This window comes from Salvelinus sp. IW2-2015, linkage group LG11 (genome assembly GCF_002910315.2).
Source record: "Salvelinus sp. IW2-2015 linkage group LG11, ASM291031v2, whole genome shotgun sequence".
Classification (NCBI taxonomy): Eukaryota; Metazoa; Chordata; class Actinopteri; order Salmoniformes; family Salmonidae; genus Salvelinus; species Salvelinus sp. IW2-2015.
This window is the reverse complement of record NC_036851.1, coordinates 14055777-14075620: the sequence shown is the minus strand read 5'-3', so window position 1 is coordinate 14075620 and position 19844 is coordinate 14055777. Positions and strand designations below refer to the sequence as shown.

At 40.8% G+C, this 19844-nt stretch overlaps 1 protein-coding gene across 5 annotated transcripts in view; it reads right to left on the bottom strand.

The window, feature by feature from the left end:
* frmd4ba (FERM domain containing 4Ba) overlaps positions 1 to 2667 on the bottom strand; it is a 65285-nt gene extending 62618 nt beyond the window's left edge. For all 5 annotated transcript variants that reach the window (XM_070445546.1, XM_070445547.1, XM_070445548.1 and 2 more), the window contains exon 1: positions 2427 to 2667. The gene's annotated coding sequence lies outside the window, so the exon portion shown is untranslated. The remainder of the gene's footprint in view (positions 1 to 2426) is intronic.
* Between the last annotated feature and the right edge of the window lie 17177 nt (positions 2668 to 19844).

The window sequence follows — 19844 nt, the reverse complement described above, 5'->3', positions numbered from 1 at the left end:
GACAGTTAATAGCTTTATTGAATTGGAAGCGCTGGGCCCATTAAAAGCAACTGAACATCCTAGACTAAAGTCAACACAATGCTGTCCTGCTTTTGTACTCTACTGTAATGTGTGTGTGTGTGTGTGTGTGTGTGTGTGTGTGTGTGTGTGTGTGTGTGTGTGTGTGTGTGTGTGTACACATTTTACTGTATTTGTGAGTACCAGAAGTCCTTACAAGAATAGCAAACCAACTAAAATTCTGAGAAGTGAGGACATTTTGCCAGACCTCACTTGTAAAAAGGCGTAGGGTTAGGTTCAGGGTTAGATTTCAAATTAAGGTTTGGGAAAATAGGATTTTGAATGGGAATCAATTGTTGGTCCCCAAAAAGTCCTCACAAGTATAATAAGACATAGCTCTGCATCTGTGTCTGTCTGCCTCTGCATCTGTCTCTGCGGGCCTGTGTAACACTTACTTTATGAACTGCAAATTCAATATTGACCCCTTTACAAACCAACCTCATGCTTTTTTTTCAATATCACTGTAGCGACAGGCACATTAGCACTGTATAGCTTAACATGTATAGCTATTTCAACGACCATTGAATGACACCAATGAACTGAGGTAAGCGAGTGAACTGAGCTACTGAGGTAAACTGAGGTTTGTGAATCAAACTTTGTACTGATCGGGTTGCTGTTTACAGTCAGTTGTGGCTTTACTGTACTATAAAGTTCCTACTTTGAGTAGCCTATGTGTAGCCTACAATTGCACTTTATTTCATTACAATCAAATTGTGTTATGGCCTTATTTTGGTACTTGAGTCCAGAGTGACACAAAACTCGTACAGGATATCACATGCTTTCTCTCTCCCATTGTTGGTCTTTCCCAGGAAACAGGAAACTCAGGCAGAAGTTGTAAGTCTGTGGCTGGATGTTTGTTTGTGTCTGCCCGTGTCTGTGAGCGTTGTCTGTTATGTCTTTATTGTCCCCCTGGACTCGTGCTGTGCTCATAAATAACACCTTGTTGGTGCATTTCCATACAGGATTTACCCGTGTTTTACCCAAAAGGCCGGCACCTGTGTCTCACTGGGCCATGGCTTCGGTGGACCTGCTCTCTTGGGGCCAAAGCCAGGACACTGATACTTTTCAGCTGACATTTACATAACAATGGTTAACTGTGAACTTTAACACCTTCTCACAAAGCAACTGCTTTGATCATGTAGTTGATTCTGCTCTTCACAAATCGTCACTGTCAGTCCTAGCTATGGAAACACGATTTCCCTAGTATAACATTAGGGTGTATACACTAGTGTAACACTGGTGTTACTGTCGAAAAGCAGCATGTGTGCATGTTTACAGCATATTTACAAGAAAACAAGCATGTTTTGGTGAAGTACCTCAGTCAGTCATGCAACCTGGTCTCGGGGCTTTTTGTATTATTCTGTACGTAAATTTACTTTAGTATTATGTTACGATTCGTATGGTTTGTATTAATTTGTGGATATCAGCCACCCATTTCGTATGATATGTTACAAAATTCTGTTATGAATTTGCTAAACATACAATATGTAACGAATTTGCAAAACATATATGTTTCGAATTTGGAAACGTATGATATGTTACGAATTCTAGCTAGGTGGTTAACGTTAGCTAGCTGGCTAAAGTTAGCTAGACTAGGGATTAGGTGCTGGGGTTAAGTTTAGGAATTAGGTTAAAGGGTTAGAAGAAGGGTTAGCTAAAAGGGTTCAGGTTGGGGGAAGGGTTAGCTAACATGCAAAGTAGCTAAAAAGTACAAAGTAGTTGAAAAGTTGCTAATTAGCTAAAATGCTAAAGTTGTCCTAGATGAGATTCGAACTGGCAACCTTTGAGTTGTTAGACGTTCGCGTTATACGCCCACCCACCCTACTTTTGTTTTTACCTTAAGTATCCTTCCCTGTTTTAGGTAACCATAGCAAGCGTAGTGAGTTTGAGACCAGGCTTGGTCATCACCTGATGTGCATGTGTAAATTCTCTTCTCAAATTGGTAGATCATGGCACTATAAGCTGGGTCAATACATGCATTTTTGTACAGTGTCTAAGTAGTAATAATAATAATAATAATAATAATAATAATAGGTATTCATATTGTAGGTTCCTAGCTTGTTTAAAATATTTAAGTGTATAACATGTGCCAAGTAATGGATAATGGCAACAGGATAATGTAATAGAACTGAGGGAGAGAACACAGAGCAAGTACCAGTTTAGGTTGGTTTATTGTTGAAGAAAAACTAAATCTCCGCGTGTAGCCTACAAAAACAGGTGAAACTATAACTTATACCATAAATAAGTTAGGCTTGGCACAAATGACCGATGTTTGCTAGCCTCATCAGTATTGATATCGATAAACATTGCTTCAATTATCAATAAAACATGATTTGGTTCGTTTGAGAAGCAACTGGACAGTTCCTTACCTTGTCTTTATTGTCGACGTTATGATCGAATTGAGCTCCAGGACTCTTTGTATGAACAGAAGGTTTTTACCCGCACGGATAAAAACAAATTATTCCACCAGGGTTCTCTTCTGCTGTAACCAAGTAAAACTCATAAAGGTACAATTAACCACTGATCTTTCTCTATAGACTAGTGATCTGTTGGAGCCAGGAAGCAAAGCTGCCGGTGCATATCCTTATCGCGCACAGTTCCATCCATCCACACCCCGCCTCCTCCCCTCCTACCTTCAGCCAATTCACAGAACAGACGAACTTCCCACTAGCTGTGCCAGAAACGCGCTCTCCGTTGCGTAAACGCACGCTCTACGCACAAGCGATGTTGAACCTGCTGAACTACCCATATCAACAAATATCTGCAAGCTGTTCTGATCTGCTCTGCTCTGCATTGCATGTGACATACTGTAGCTAGCTACGGTGGTTGAAATATGTAATGATCTATTAATCATGCTGGTCATTCACATTAGTAAATGTTGAACAAACGTTGCATCCATCAGTTATCAGAGAAGAACTAAGCCCACCGGATGAAACATGTTTTATCCCATCTTTTTAAAGTGTTGATGGTAGAGAGTTGAATGTGTCATTTCTTGTGAAGGACACAACCTATCAGAAACCTCCATTTACATGTCAAGATATTTGCAGGTGCACATCATTCAATTACACTGCCCTTTCACTTTTATCGAAGAGAAGATTTTCTTTGCAGATCACATAAATTTGGATTTTGGTTTCAGGGGAATATAATGACAAGATCAGTCCTGTCCAGACCTCTGATTTCACACATGGCTGGTTATGTGGAGAGGATGCTGCTGTGCTCTCACATACATTCATCTTGATCTCTGTGATAGTCTAACCAATGGGGTAATGAGTTTTCTGGAATTTGTCTGCAGAAAGTCACACTGTTATGGGCACAGATAGACCAAGAGGGATTGTTTTCCTCATACAGTGAACAATGATTAATCTATTAGGTGAAACATTAAGCTAGTAGAATTTAAAATGATGAATTAGTAGCTTTTAACAAGCCCATTACTAAAATAGATATTGACTGAGTACTTGGTCAGTAGAATTTATGTGAATGTGCAAAATGCGTATCTTTCAACTGACAGAATTGTGGAACAAGTTATAAGGGGAAGGAAGGAAGTGCCAGATCATTGTGGAGTCTGAACAATGGAAAATCTCTGAAATCCACAAAAACTGCAGGACTAGGAAATGGGAAGGATAAAAAAACTGACTAGGTTTACTGTAAGGTACACTACATGACTAAAAGTATATGGACACCTGCTCGTCGAACATCTCATTCCAAAATCATGAGCATTAATATGGAGGTGGTCCCCCTTTGCTGCTACACATCCTCCACTCTTCTGGGAAGGCTTTCCACTAGCATACACACATTGCTGCGGCGACTTGCTTCCATTCAGCCAGAAGAGCATTAGTGAGGTCGGGCACTGATGTTGGGCGATTAGACCTGTCTCGCAGTCGGCGTTCCAATTAATCTCGAAGTTGTTTGATAGGGTTGAGGTCAGGGCTCTGTGCAGGCCAGTCAAGTTCTTCCACACCGATCTCGGCCATGAAAACCCATTTCATGATGCTCCCGCCAAACAATTATTGTGTTGACTTTGCTTCCAGAAGCAGTTTGGAACTCAGTAGTGAGTGTTGCAACCGAGGACAGAAGATTTTTACACGCTACGCGTTTCAACACTCGGCGATCCCGTTCGGTGAGATTTTGTGGCCTATCATTTCACGTCTGAGCGAATGTTGCTCCTAGACATTTCCACTTCACAATAACAGCACTTACAGTTGGTTGGGGCAGCTCTAGCAGGACAGAAATTTGATGAATTGACTAGTTGGAAAGGTGGCATCCTATGATGGTGCCACGTTGAAAGTCACTGAGCTCTTCAGTAAGGCCATTCTACTGCCAAATCCACTAATTTGAAGGGGTGTCCACATACCTTTGTATATATAGTGTAGCTCAACCAGGTCAAAGCGTTAACATGCAAACCAAAGGTGGGTGATACCCGTTAGCAATCTCACCCTTGCATACCCATTTGAAACCAATTATTATCCTTTGTGTCTAGGCAACTGACTGGTGTGTACGAGGCAAAATGCTTCCTTCAAATCCGAAATGAGTCACCCATGGGACTGCCCCACCCCCATCCCCCATTTGTGGGGATTTCTGGTAGCGAGTGATTAGGCTCACCCCAGTGCCATGTGTGCACTAAGAATCTCTACCCCCAAATCTCTGCCTGGCTTCAGGTCCCATGGAGATTACCACGGAAGGCCTTGTCACTTTGGCTGCGTTTAGACAGGCAGACCATTTCTGATCTTTTTCAACTAATTGGTATTTTGAGCAATCCCATCAGATCTTTTCAAATCAGATCTTTTTTTTGACAGATGATCTGATTGGTCAAAAGTCCAATTCATATCATTTTCAATGATACATTAAAAATACATCTAGATGGCATGCCACTTTTCTTCTCATACGGATGAATCCAGTAAAAGAAAAGGTAAATTAATTATGAGAAAGAAGGTATTGGCTACATAGTCAAACATCTTTAAAATTCATATTGCACATTGTTTGAGGATTAAGACAGTTTTCGTTCAGGTGTGAACAACCAAATGCCTCACATAAGTACTTATTTATAGGCCACTGTTCTTTTGTAGTTCAGAATAGGTCCATGAGGAAATGTACAGATCCTTTAAGAAAATTGTAAGTAATTACTGATTTTGAGAAGAAAAAAAATGAATTATGTTTAATAATACAAAAATGTATACATTTGGATGAATGGCATGTACAGTAAGTAATGTTTAAATAGTCTACTTCAAAATACCATGCTGATAAAGTGGAGGAATTATTGTTTTAGGCAGGGGAGGTTAACACCATGAATATTGAATAGAAGGGATTATGTCCCATCAGTGTTCCTCATGAAGCAGATGTTAACATGGAAAGGAGGGGTAACCTTCAGGACGGGAGAGACCTTGAGCTGATTGACACACTGTGCCCATCTCCCTGCTGGGGCCATTGTCAGTGTGCACCATGTCACCATGCATCTCCAAGAATCTGTCTCCTTTTACAGGCCTCAGGCCAGTTTATCTCTGACTGCCACTAACATTAGACTTGACATTGGTTAACTGGTAATATGGTATTTGATGCTCAGACATCACCTCTCATTAACTTTGCAAACCACAACTGTTTTTTTGTGTTGTGAACTTGTGTACAATCCCTAATATCAAACAAAGGACACAAGAATAATTGTGGGTGTTGAATCCATATGGGCTAGAGTCTATATGGGCTACAGACATCCCATCTCACTCAGCAGAGCAGTCAAAACAGGTTGACTGTACAATGGTATTGTACTGATACAGCCACCAGCTTTCATTCTTCATTTTCCAGGTCATAGTGAATTACACCACCATTAGTCTCTCCTTCAGCTTTGTCAGCCCATCCCCCATTCCTCATTTAAAAAGATGAGGTGTAATGTGGGGATATTGCAGAGGAGGATAGAGGGGTTTTTCGTTTGTCAATTTCCTTTATTTCTCCAATATGTGTCTCTCTGTACCTCCTGTTTCAGGTTCTATGTGCTGCATTCATGCATTATGGTTTGCAAATACTCCAATGTTGATTTATGATCATATTTTGAGCTGAAGCCATAATATCAGCACTGTATGTTTACCTGAATTTATACCTGAAGCTTTTTATAATGTTTATATGAATGAAAGTGAAATGAATGATGAGCAACATATTAGATCAGACAATGTGACATAATATATCATAATATGTGAATAGTGCAATTTTGTGGCCCATAAAAAAAAGGAGCATATTTACAGATGAAGGGCTTATTATTAAAACACACTTTTAAATACAATAAAAGTAAAATATTAAGATATCTTCAAATATCCTCTTGCACATTTTTCTCCCAGGGCTTTAATGATATCTGGGCTCCCGAGTGGTGCAGCAGTCTTGAGGAGTCGCTACAGACCCTGGTTCGATTCCAGGCTGTATCACAACCGGCAGTGATTGGGAATCCCATAGGGAGGCGCACAATTCGCCCGGCGTAGGCCGTCATTGTAAATAAGAATTTGCTCATAACTGACTTGCCTAGTTAAATAAATGTAAAATAAATATCTGTTTTCAGTATACAGAGATTACAGACAGGTAGAAAGGAATGAAGAAATGAATATTCTTGGACTTCCTCTTGCCTTACACTACCATCTAGTGGAGTGCACGTGGAACTGGACAGTCTCCTTGCACACTAATTTGCGCAGTAAATAGCTGAATTTATGCTATAAAAAAATTGTCGTGAGGCTTAGAATATTATGGGTAGTCTATTAAAAATTACAACCGTGTGCTGCTATATGCCAACTAAATATAACACCGTTGAAGTTAGTGTAGGCTAGTTCATTATCTCTGGCAGTTGCTTTCTCTGTATCATCATGGAAAACAAGTAGTTGTTGATTAACCCACCCTCTGGTGTTCACAGGATATGACTACAGAAATAACTTTTTTTTTGAAATGACAGTTCATCATAATTATGTTTAGATTATTTATAGCTATTGTCGCGAGAGTTTCAGTTGGAAAGTATGCAGTCAGATTCGGAATTGTTCCAGCTATTGTTGAAGAGCAAGCCCATGAAGAACTGGCCAGTGCAGATCTTAACAACCTACTGGAGCTGGATGAGTAAAACGATGATGATGATGATTAGTGATGTTGAATTGATGAATGTCCTTTATGATTACTGATATAAATATTTCACATTGATGTTTAAAAAATATCCATTAGTCTAATAAACTAGAGATATTAAGGATAATAAGAGTAGCTGTGATGTAAACCTTGGGCCATTCTTTGTTTGGACCGGACTGGAGGTAATCCTGATGTGGAGATAACATGTGACTCAGTTACTGAGCAGCATTACCCCTGGAATGAAGACAGGCCTTTTCTCATTTGGGAAAAGTCAGTCCTCCACCCTCTCTCTTCCGTCTTCTCTCCTCCTTGACCCGTAAACCGATAAGTGGTAGAGGTTTAAGGTAGGAAGGACCTGAGTCCTTCCTGGAAGAGTTTAGAAATTTGGCACCCAGCCTTTGAATCAGCTTTTGCTTTGTCGGAGGAGAAAAGCATACATGCGTTTAAAAACAACATGCTACTGTACTTACTATAAAAATGTCTTGCACAACTAACGTATTATTTTTTGTATCACTTTATACATTTATTTTGGGATCCACCCCTGTAAACGTAATTTGCCTGATGACATGCGGAGGAGAAGGAGAGCCTAATTTCATTCAAGCGCATTTTCGTTCACGTTCCCTCTCCTCGCTGCTTCTCCTCGATTACTTTAGACCTTTTTCAATAGGAGGTGAGAGAGGATGGAGGAGACAGGATGCAAGAGTTGAGCAAATCCAATTGAGAAAAGGCTTTCCTGTGTTCATCCAATTTAATGCTTCAAGCACTGTAGCTGAGCACGTAGATTTTTTTTAGATGTGTATCTAATTTCTCAATGGTAAATCTAAATCACTGGAATGTAGCAAGTATGGAATGCTGGCAAGATGGCTAAAATCCTATGAATATTAGTTCATCTTTATCATGGTAAGAGAATGAATATTGTCAGGGTGTGCTCATCAGGTTTGTCCCTTTGTTTCAGGATTGTCAACAAAGTAATATTGGCACCCAAAACCAAATCTCACGTGTACACTCGTGTGAAAAGGAGTCTATTTGCACAAATACAGTACGGGCTATAGTGGTTAGGCAGCTAGGCTACTCCACCATCACCGGTGCTTGAGGTGATGCTATTTCACAGTGACGATGACATGCTTTGTGGTTTCAGGCTTGCTCTGACATGCCTCCTAGAGCAGTGGTTCCCAACCAGGGGTACCAGGGGGCCTAGGGTGTACTTGGTCTATCCACAGAGGATACTTGAAAAGACTCATGAGACCATAGGCCTAATGGTAAAATGCACATGAGGAGGTACTTCAGGGGTACTTCCGGGCAGAACAAAATTCAGTTAGTGGTACAGTAACCAAAAAAGGTTTGGAACCACTGTCCTAGAGTGTGTGGTGTAGGCCGGTCCGTCATGGGGGAATAGGAATGGCAGGAATTCACCCCAAGGGATGAGGATGACATGTCTATGAGCGCTACAAACATATCACATGGATTCACTGAACTGGAGGTGTCTGTAGACTCGCCTGAAGCTATCAATGATACGTATAGGATTCAATGAGATCGGTCATATAGATCAAAAATATAACTGCAACATGTAAAGTGTTGGTCCCATGTTTCATGAGCTGAAATAAAACATCCCAGAAATTCTTCATACACACAAAAAGCTTATTTCTCTCAAATGTTGTGCACATATTTGTTAACATCCCTGTTAGTGAGCATTTCTCCTTTGCCAAGAAAATCCATCCACCTCACAGGTGTGGCATATCAAGAAGCTGATTAAACAGCATGATCATTACAAAGGTGCACCTTGTGCTGGGGACAATAAAGAGCCACTCTAAAATGTTCAGTTATGTCACACAACACAATGCCACAGATGTCTTAAGTTTTGAGGCAGCATGCAATTGGCATGTTGACTGCAGGAATGTCCACCAGAGCTGTTGTCAGATAATTGAATGTTCATTTCTCTACCATAAGCCGCCTCCAACGTTGTTTTAGAGAGTTTGGCAGTACATCTCACAACCGCAGACAGGGGCGCACCTTTCACTGGGGACAGGGGGGACATGCCCCGGACCACATGTAACCACGCCAGCCCAGGATCTCCACATCCAGCTTCTTCAGCTCCGGGATCGTCTGAGACCAGCCACTCTGACAGTTGATGAAATTGAGGAGCATTTCTGTCTGTAATAAAGCCCTTTTGTGGGGAAAAACTCATTCTGATTGGCAGGTCCTGGCACCCCTTCAAATTAGTGGATTTGGCTATTTCAGCCAAACCCGTTACTGACAGGAGTATAAAATCGAGCACATAGCCATGCAATCTCCAAACATTGGCAGTAGAATGGGCTTACTGAAGAACTCAGTGACTTTCAACGTGTCACCGTCATAGTATGCCCAACCTTTCCAACAAGTCAGTTACTCAAATTTCTGCCCTGCTAAAGTTGCCCCGATCAACTGTAAGTGCTGTTATTGTGAAGTGCAAATGTCTAGGTGCAACAACGGCTCAGCCGTGAAGTGTTAGGCAACACAAGCTCACAGAACGGGACCACCGAGTGCTGAAGCACGTAGCGCATAAAAATAATCTGTCCTCGGTTGCAACACTCACTACCGAGTTCCAAACTGCCTCTGGAAGCAATGTCAGCACAATAACTGTTTGTTGGGAGCTTCATGAAATGGGTTTCCATGGTCGAGCAGCCGCACACACGTCTAACATCACCATGCATAATGCCAAGCATTCTCTGGAGTGATGAATCATGTTTCACCATCTGGAGGTCCATACAGAAAGGGTTTGTCGAGATAGGTGTGGAAGAACGTGACTGGCCTGCACGGAGCCCTGGCCTCAACCTCATTGAACACCTTTGGGGTGAATTGGAACGCCTACTGCGAGCCAGGCCTAATTGCCCAACATCAGTGCCCAACCTCACTAATACTCTTGTGGCTGAATGGAAGCATGTCCTCGCAGCAATGTTCCAACATCTAGTGGAAAGTCTTCCCAGAAGAGTGGAGGCTGTTATATCAGCAAAGGGGGGACCACCTCCATATTAATACCCATGATTTTGGAAAGAGATGTTCGACGAGCAGGTATCCACATATTTTTGGTCATGTAGTGTATATATACTGTATATTTATACTCCGGACTCCGACATTGCTCGTCCTAATATTTCTATATTTCTTAATTACATTACTTTACTTTTTAGATTGTTGTGTGTTGTTAGATATTACTGCACATTTCGCTACACCCGCAATAACATCTGCTAAGTATGTGTTTCGGACCAATCAAATTTGATTTGATTTATTTACACTTAGGCCTACAGTGCATTTTCCCGAGATCTCCAAGATCCATGATTCGTACAGGGTTTAAGTTATGTTCTAATTCAATTGTTAAATGCTTAATGACAAATAACACCATCATAAATGTTGTTAATGTAAGGAAAGAAAGGTAGTGTTGTCACGCCCTGACCTTAGAGATTCTGGTGCGCTACATCGCAGCACATCGGCCGGGCTAGAGTGGGCATGAGCCAGGACGGGTTGTGCAGGCTCGTTGCTCGAGACCTCCAGTGCGCCTCCACGGCCCAGTGCATCCGGTGCCTCGGCCAAGGACAAGGCCTCCTGCATGTCTCCCCAGMCTGGTGAGTCCTGTGCCTGTGCTAAGCCCTAACCCTCCTGCATGTCTCCCCAGCCTGGTGAGTCCTGTGCCTGCTCCCAGAGCCAGGCCTCCTGTGTGTCTCTCCACTCCAGTGATAATCCATGGCACGAAGCCTCCAGTGATGATCCATGGCAAGAAGCCTCCAGTGATGATCCATGGCACGAAGCCTCCAGTGATGATCCATGGCACAAAGCCTCCAGTGATGATCCATGGCACAAAGCCTCCAGGTCACGCCCTGACCTTAGAGATCCTTTTTATGTCTCTATTTTGGTTTGGTCAGGGCGTGAGTTGGGGTGGGCATTCTATGTTTTGTTCTATGTTGTCCGTTTCTATGTGTTTGGCCTGGTATGGTTCCCAATCAGAGGCAGCTGTCAATCGTTGTCTCTGATTGAGAACCATACTTAGGTAGCCTGTTCCCACCTGTGTTTGTGGGTAGTTGTTTCCTGTTTTGTGTTTTTTCACCTTACAGGACTGTTTCGTGTCGTTCACTCTCTTTGTTGTTTTTTGTCATTCAGTGTTCAGTTTATTTGATTAAATTTACACTTACCACGCTGCGTGTTGGTCCGATGATTCCTATTCCTCATCATCAGATGTAGAGGAGGAGCGTTACAAGTGTTTTATGTCACATGACCTGTGAAGACTCCATGCATTAACTCATGAGTTATGGACAGCTCATGAACTAGGGTGTAAAACATGTTTTGATTCAACTCGTATTATATTGAATGTAGGCTACCGGTTCTGCTTGTGTTCATGTGTGTAAAATTGCCTCGGCTGAGCGGGTAGGCTACCAGCAGTGTTGTAGGCCTAGTGGAGGGTAAACACAAGTAAACACCGTTTACCCACCTTTTTCAGAAAAATGGTATAGTTTTAACTTTTTTAAATTTTACTACGACCGGCAATCAGATATTATCCACCTTTTTTTTAACACTACATAACTGGCTAATGACCATGTGTGTTTTTCACCGGACAGTATCAGCCCCATTTCAGGTGACTCAACTTATCAGGCTTCAAAAAAGGCACATTTGTCACTAAGGAGCATCAATTCATGTAGAAATAATCAACGGAAATTGTAATTGTTTTAAGAAGGTCAAACCAAGGATCATTTTGCTGTTTGATTGAGAATTGTAAGATCCCTTGATGCATAAAAAAATATTTGATGAAAAATGTTATGGCCTAACTGCTAGAAGACCATAGAAACGCATTGAATAACAGATTCACTACATGGAACAACAGAAAGTCCCACCCAAAAATCTAAAAGCAGTTTTTTCTAAAGTGTCTGTCCTATATCTGAGAGATATCAGAAATATCATTTTACATGTATTTATCTCCTCATTTGAACCCCTTATTTTTGTCACTGGACAGTCTCCTTATATACTTTTTTTAGACTGGTACCGGGGGACCTTCAGGCGAGTCTTGTGAGGCATGTGTGCATCCTAGAAGAAAACATCCGAAATGTACTTGTTCGTGAGAGTCTCATCTTTCCATAGAGGGGAATAGTTTGTAGGTCAATGGAAGGCCTGTGTGCGTCCTAGAGCAAAACAACTGAAATGTACTAGTTTGTGAGTCTAATCTTTCCATAGACTGGAATAGTTTGTAGGCCAATCCGGATGCTACAGACGATGTTGTGTCTCATGGTGGGACTAACACGTCTGTTCACTTTGACCGCAGATGCGGAAGTGTTACATAGGCGGATGCGGTGGATTGAGACTCTAGTGCAAAAGAAAAAAGATATCTCTAGCTTATTTTTATGGGGATTAGTCACTGAATTGGTATCACCAGTGAGTTAGATGCATGACACATGCTCCCAAATTCTCCATGCTTCTTATGAGAGAAGCCATAAGGTGGTGTGGTATATGGCAGAAATACCATGGCTACGGGCTGTTCTTAGGCATTACGCAACGCGGATACAGCCCTTAGCCGTGGTACATTGGCAATATACCACAAACACCCAAGGTGCCTTGTTGCTATTATTAACTGGTTACCAACGTAAATTGAGCAGTAAAAATACATGTATTGTCATACCTGTGGTATACAGTCTGATATACCAAGGCTTTCAGCTAATCAGCATTCAGGGCTCCAACGACCCAATTTATAATACCAATTAGATGATGCTTTCTTCCCCAGGTGTAAATCTAGAATATTGTTCTATTAAATTGACCCAGCATATGTGGCAGAATAAATACAAATTTATGTAAGCTTCAACCAAGCTTTTGAGGGATTTCCCTGGCTACAATGTCAGACTTTGTAACTTCTAACAAGACCAGAAAATGGAACATATGGATATGGAACAAACAACAACTGCCTTGTTGCATATCTATACTGTTCATAAAATATGTTTCACAGTGTCTCAATAAATATACCATTTCTCAATGGAAGATAATATGCATGTTGTGCTATTGAAATGTATTAGACTTAGGAAGTAGATTAAACATTGAGACATCACTGCGATTTGATGTGCTTAATTGATCTGAATGGCCTTGGACAGAATGTCCCAAAGATATTGATGATGTTTTGGATGTTCCTGAAATTAATTCCATAAAAAATGTGTGACATTTTGACCTTACACAAGCCTTCTTTAAGACTCTACATTGATGTGTCTATAGATGCTACAAAGCCAGTTTAGATTAAGAATGCAAATTATTGACATTAATTTATGGATAATAAAAAAAAGAGAAATGTCAATATTTCAAAAGTACCCTTTTTGATTTTGTTTATTCTTAGACATTTTGTTTGGAACAAAATACCCTTAAAAAAATTCCAGAGTGGGCTCTCTGGTACTTTTTAAGATAAGGAATTGCTAGTAAATAACAGCAATATACACATTTTGCATGCCTTTAGACTTTTAATTTGACTTACCTTTAGAAAACACATGTGGCCTACAGTGTTGCGTGACTTCTGTGAAAATGAATATAGTGTATTGCATGATGTTACACTGTACGGTACATAACATTTATCCTTACTGCCCTATATACAGTGGGGCAAAAAAGTATTTAGTCAGCCACCAATTGTGCAAGTTCTCCCACTTAAAGAGATGAGAGAGGCCTGTAATTTATCATAGGTACACTTCAACTATGACAGACAAAATGAGAAAAAAAAATCCAGAAAATCACATTGTAGGATTTTTTATGAATTTATTTGCAAATTATGGTGGAAAATAAGTATTTGGTCAATAACAAAAGTTTATCTCAATACTTTGTTATATACCCTTTGTTGGCATTGACAGAGGTCAAACGTTTTCTGTAAGTCTTCACAAGGTTTTCACAGCATGGTTGCTGGTATTTTGGCCCATTCCTCCATGCAGATCTCCTCTAGAGCAGTGTGTTTTGGGGCTGTTGCTGGGCAACACGGACTTTCAACTCCCTCCAAAGATTTTCTATGGGGTTGAGATCTGGAGACTGGCTAGGCCACTCCGGGACCTTGAAATGCTTCTTACGAAGCCACTCCTTCGTTGCCCGGGCGGTGTGTTTGGGATCATTGTCATGCTGAAAGACCCAGCCACGTTTCATCTTCAATGCCCTTGCTGATGGAAGGAGGTTTTCACTCAAAATCTCACGATACATGGCCCCATTCATTCTTCCTTTACACGGATCAGTCGTCCTGGTCCCTTTGCAGAAAAACAGCCCCAAAGCATGATGTTTCCACCCCATGCTTCACAGTAGGTATGGTGTTCTTTGGATGCAACTCAGCATTCTTTGTCCCCAAACACGACGAGTTGAGTTTTTACCAAAAAGTTCTATTTTGGTTTCATCTGACCATATGACATTCTCCCAACTCTTTCTGGATCATCCAAATGCTCTCTAGCAAACTTCAGACGGGTCTGGACATGTACTGGCTTAAGCAGGGGGACACGTCTGGCACTGCAGGATTTGAGTCCCTGGCCGCGTAGGGTGTTACTGATGGTAGGCTTTGTTACTTTGGTCCCAGCTCTCTGCAGGTCATTCACTAGGTCCCCCCGTGTGGTTCTGGGATTTTTGCTCACCATTCTTGTGATCATTTTGACCCCACGGGGTGAGATCTTGCATGGAGCCCCAGATCGAGGGAGATTATCAGTGGTCTTGTATGTCTTCCATTTCCTAATAATTGCTCCCACGTTGATTTCTTCAAACCAAGCTGCTTACCTATTGCAGATTCAGTCTTCCCAGCCTGGTGCAGGTCTACAATTTTGTTTCTGGTGTCCTTTGACAGCTCTTTGGTCTTTGGCCATAGTGGAGTTTGGAGTGTGACTGTTTGAGGTTGTGGACAGGTGTCTTTTATACTGATAACAAGTTCAAACAGGTGCCATTAACCTCTAACGAGCCTCTACCCCGGGTCCGGGAGCACCCCCCATCCCCCACACACTGATTGCATAGCTAGCATAGCTTCACAAGTAGATAGTAGCATCTAAATATCATTAAATCACAAGTCCAAGACACCAGATGAAAGTACAGATCTTGTGAATAAAGCCACCATTTCAGATTTTTAAAATGTTTTACAGGGAAGACAAAATATGTAAATCTTTAGCTAAACACGTTAGCAAAATACACCACTATTCTAACTCCATCAGTTTCTTACTCCTTCAGGTGCTATCACCAATTCGGCTCAACTAAGATATTGATATCACTAACCAAGAAAAAACCTCTTCAGATGACAGTCTGATAACATATTCATGGTATAGGATAGTTTTTGTTAGAAAAAAGTGCATATTTCAGGTAGAAATCACAGTTTACAATTGCACCCACCATCACAAATCGACTAGAATTACTAGATAGAGCAACGTGTATGACCAATTTACTCATCATAAAACATCATAAAAATAGACAAAGCATAGCAATGGAAAGACCCAGTTCTTGTGATTTCAGACCATATTTCAGATTTTCTAAGCGTTTTTCAGCGAAAACACAATAAATCGATAATGTAGCATACCACATGTGCAAACGTTACCAGAGCATCGATTCCAGCCAAAGAGCGCTATAACGTAATCACGGCAAATATTTAATTTTTTCACTAACCTTCTCAGAATTCTTCCGATGACACTCCTGTAACATCATTTTACAATATACATATACAGTTTGTTCGAAAAGGTGCATATTTAGCCATACAAAACCGTGGTTACACAATAAAAATACTAGGAAATCAAGCTCAATATGTCTGACGTCATCTATCAGAGTGATCTAGTTTAATTGAAAGCTAATCATATACTTGACTAAAAAATACAGGGTTGACAGCAATCGAAAGACAAATTAGTTCTTAATGCAACCGCTGATTTACATTTTTAAAATTATCCTTACTTTTCAATACAGGGTTCGCCAAGTGAAGCTATACCAAACAAAATGGCGAAATATGCGTTTAAAATTATTTCGACAGAAACACGATTTATCATATTAAATATTGCTTACTTTGAGCTGTTCTTCCATCAGATTCTTGGGCAATGTATCCTTTCTATGTTATAAACGTCTTTTGGTCGATAGATGTCCTCTGTCCTTCGAAATATCCACTAACGATCGAACGGGACCCCAAAACGTGTCCAAACTTTCAGAGTGCACAACAAAGAAATTCCTCAAAATCGCACTAAACGGATATAAATTGCTATAAACGGTTCAAATTAACTACATTATGATGTTTTTAACAACTATAACGACTGAAAACATGACCGGAGAAATATTGCTGGTTAGAAAACGATTTGGAACGAGGCAAGTCCGATGGCCTTCACGCTTCAGGCGCACGACGAGAAAGGGCGGTCCCTAAACATTTTGTGGTTTTATAATGGCTGTGAATGTCCCATCGATTTCATTCAAAACGTGATGACGTACAGACACCCAGAGGAAGACGTAGGCAGTGTCGGTTTCTTCATAGCATTCACTGTCGCCTTAAAAACAGACCCCAGATCAGGGGTAAAAATTTCTGAAATCTGAACCCTGTCATGAAAGTGCTGTAGAAATTGTTCTGTACACTCAGAGACAAATTCCAACTTCTATAGAAACTAGAAGGTGTTTTCTATCCAATAATAACAATAATATGCATATTGTACGATCAAGAATTTAGCACGAGGCAGTTTAATTTGGAGACACAAATATGCTAATGCGGAACAGCACCCCCTATAGTTGCAAGAAGTGTTAATACAGGTAACGAGTGGAGGACAGAGGAGCCTCTTAAAGAAAAGAAGTTTAGGTCTGTGAGAGCCAGAAATCTTGCTTGTTTGTAGGTGACCAAATACTTATTTTCCACCATAATTTGCAAATAAATTCATTAAAAATCCTACAGTGTGATTTTCTGGAATTTTTTTTCTCATTTTGTCTGTCATAGTTGAAGTGTACCTATGATGAAAATTACAGGCCTCTCATCTTTTTAAGTGGAAGAACTTGCACAATTGGTGGCTGACTAAATACTTTTTTGCCCCACTGTACATGTATAATAATAATATTTTATATATACTGTATGCTATTTAACAGACGCCACCTAACCCCCAACCTAAGCATTGCTGTCGCCACACTTTACTAACAACAACACAGGACCATGCCCTTAATGGTTTGTGGCTATGATCAATGGAGGTCAGTCTGACACAGCCTGAAGATGAACCTACATGATGTTTTCTTTCCGAAGGGATGGTCCTGTCAGGCCATGTAGTTCCTGTATGGCACAATGATGATTTGTTATTTGGTTTTGTTTTGTTCATTTTTTTAACTCTCCCCTGATGTCTCTCTGTAGCTTAAAACTTAAAACTTCTTAGGGATCGGCGTCCCATCAACGGGACAGTTGTAAATCATGCAGCACCTTGTGTCACGATCGCAGATTTTAGAGAAACAACAAATGTCGGTACATATAAGTATCTTATAACAGCTGAAAGCTTAAATTCTTGTTAATGTAACTGCACTGTCCAATTTACAGTAGCTATTACTGTGAAAAAATGCCATGCTATTGTTTGAGGAGAGCTCCTAACAACAAAACACTTTTTTCACCGCGATAGGTTTGATAAATTGAAATGTGTACTTACATTCTGAAATTTTGTTCTGATTTATCATCCAAAGGGTCCCAGAGATAACATGAAGTGTCGTTTTGTTAGATAAAATATTTTTTCATATCCTTAAAAGGTCCGTATAGCATGCACGATCGATTTTGTATTTCCACTCGTTCAATTTGCAAAGAAAGGAATCTGTGAAAATCTAACCCTAAACGTTGTTTCAACCAGTCAAATCATGTGTGTATGTATTCCTCAGAGATCCTAGAATGTAACCAGACTTCACTATATCACTAGGGGTATAGTATATCCTATAGGTGTCACGCCCTGACTTTAGTTATATTTGTTTTCTTTATTATTTGGTTAGGTCAAGGTGTGACAAGGGTGGTTTGTTTCGTTTTTGTATTGTCTAGGGTTTTTTGTTTATCTATGGGGATTTTGTATTGTCTAGGGGAATGTAGGTTTATGGTGGCCTGAATTGGTTCCCAATCAGAGACAGCTGTTTATCGTTGTCTCTGATTGGGGATCCTATTTAGGTTGCCATTTCCATTTTGGTTTTGTGGGTAGTTGTCCATGTTTAGTTGCCTGTGAGAACTACGTTGGCGTCACCTTTCGTTTGGAGGTTTATTGTTTTGTTGGTGACATCGTTAATAAAGAAGTATGTGCGCTGACAACGCTGCGCCTTGGTCCATTTCTTCAACGGACGATCGTGACAATATGACCCTATATTTGGTCAGAGAGTGACGCCTTCATGGCACGCCGATGACGCGGGCGGTCTTCACTTGAATGACTAACTTTGTCAAATAAGCACCAATCGGGGTCAAACAAAGCTAGCTAGATTGCCAATGAGCTGGGCTTTACGGGAGTAACCCTGTATCTGTCATAAAATGTAGCTACTAACCTTGTGCGACAGCATGCCTTTTCCTTTTGGACAAAAATTATAAGAATAGTCAGTTATGAAGTTATGAAAACTGGTTGTTTCCAAGTCCAAGTATACAGATTTGATGATATTCTTGCAAGAAAATGTAATATGAATGCAAATGTCTCGACGATTTGTCCAAATGTACCTGGGTGACTTCATACTAAATGTCATGTAGTTCGCGCATACTTCAAGTTATCCGTCTGAAACTTTGCACATACACTTCTGCCATCTTGTGGACACCATCGGAATTACAGCCAGAGTGATGACTAGAACTGGGACCTTTCTGTTGCATGTCAAAGATGGTGGTAGAAAAAAAACGGTTGGTCTTTGTATTTTCTTCTACCAGATCTATTGTGTTATATTCTCCTACATTCAATTCACATTTCCACAAACTTCAAAGTGTTTCCTTTTAAATGGTAGCAAGAATATGCATATCCTTCCTTCAGGGACTGAGCTACAGGCAGTTAGATTTGGTATGTCATTTTAGGCAAAAATTGGAAAAAAAGGGGGCTATCCCAATGGCCACAAACTCCACAAACCTCATGTTTATAAATGCCTGCAGCTTAACATTTGTGTAGTTCCTGTAACTGTGTGTACGTGGACAAGAGCCAGAGGACTCTTGCTCGTTGTTTTGGGCGGTTTCAGTCTGCATGAATAGTGGGATTGTCTAGACATTTTAGGTTGGGGTTATAAGATTATGAAGCCTCCACTGTGCTGTCGTATGGGCATAGTGATGCTAAGTGATAGTTGCAGACCGTGGGTGAATTTGACATGACTGGCTAATTAGTGTGATTATCACACAGCTGCACAGGCTGAGATACTTTGCGGTGGTTTTATCAAAAGGATCACTTACCCAGGGAATGCCTCGTCCTGACAGTACATGCACTGCCACATCCATTTAGGTCTGGGATCGGCAGAGTCCGTCTTGAGAAACACATTGTACATTTCATAAAGGGAGAAGAAAGTGGATGGAATAATAGTGATAGATGGAGAGGAATGACTTATTGCTCATTTGTATTATTGCACATGATTAAGACTGCAAAGCATGATTACACTAGATGTGGAGTCTTGTTCCAAGAAGGCAGGTCAATATTGTAGCCAGTCTGCTGTTGCCACGTCTCTGAGGTTATAGGGCCACAGGCCACTTCTAAGAGCTGAGTGGCCCAGTCTTGGTCACAGCTTTCCCAGAATTCCACTCTGATCAGGCATCAGGGGAGAATAGTCCAAGTTTAGATTCA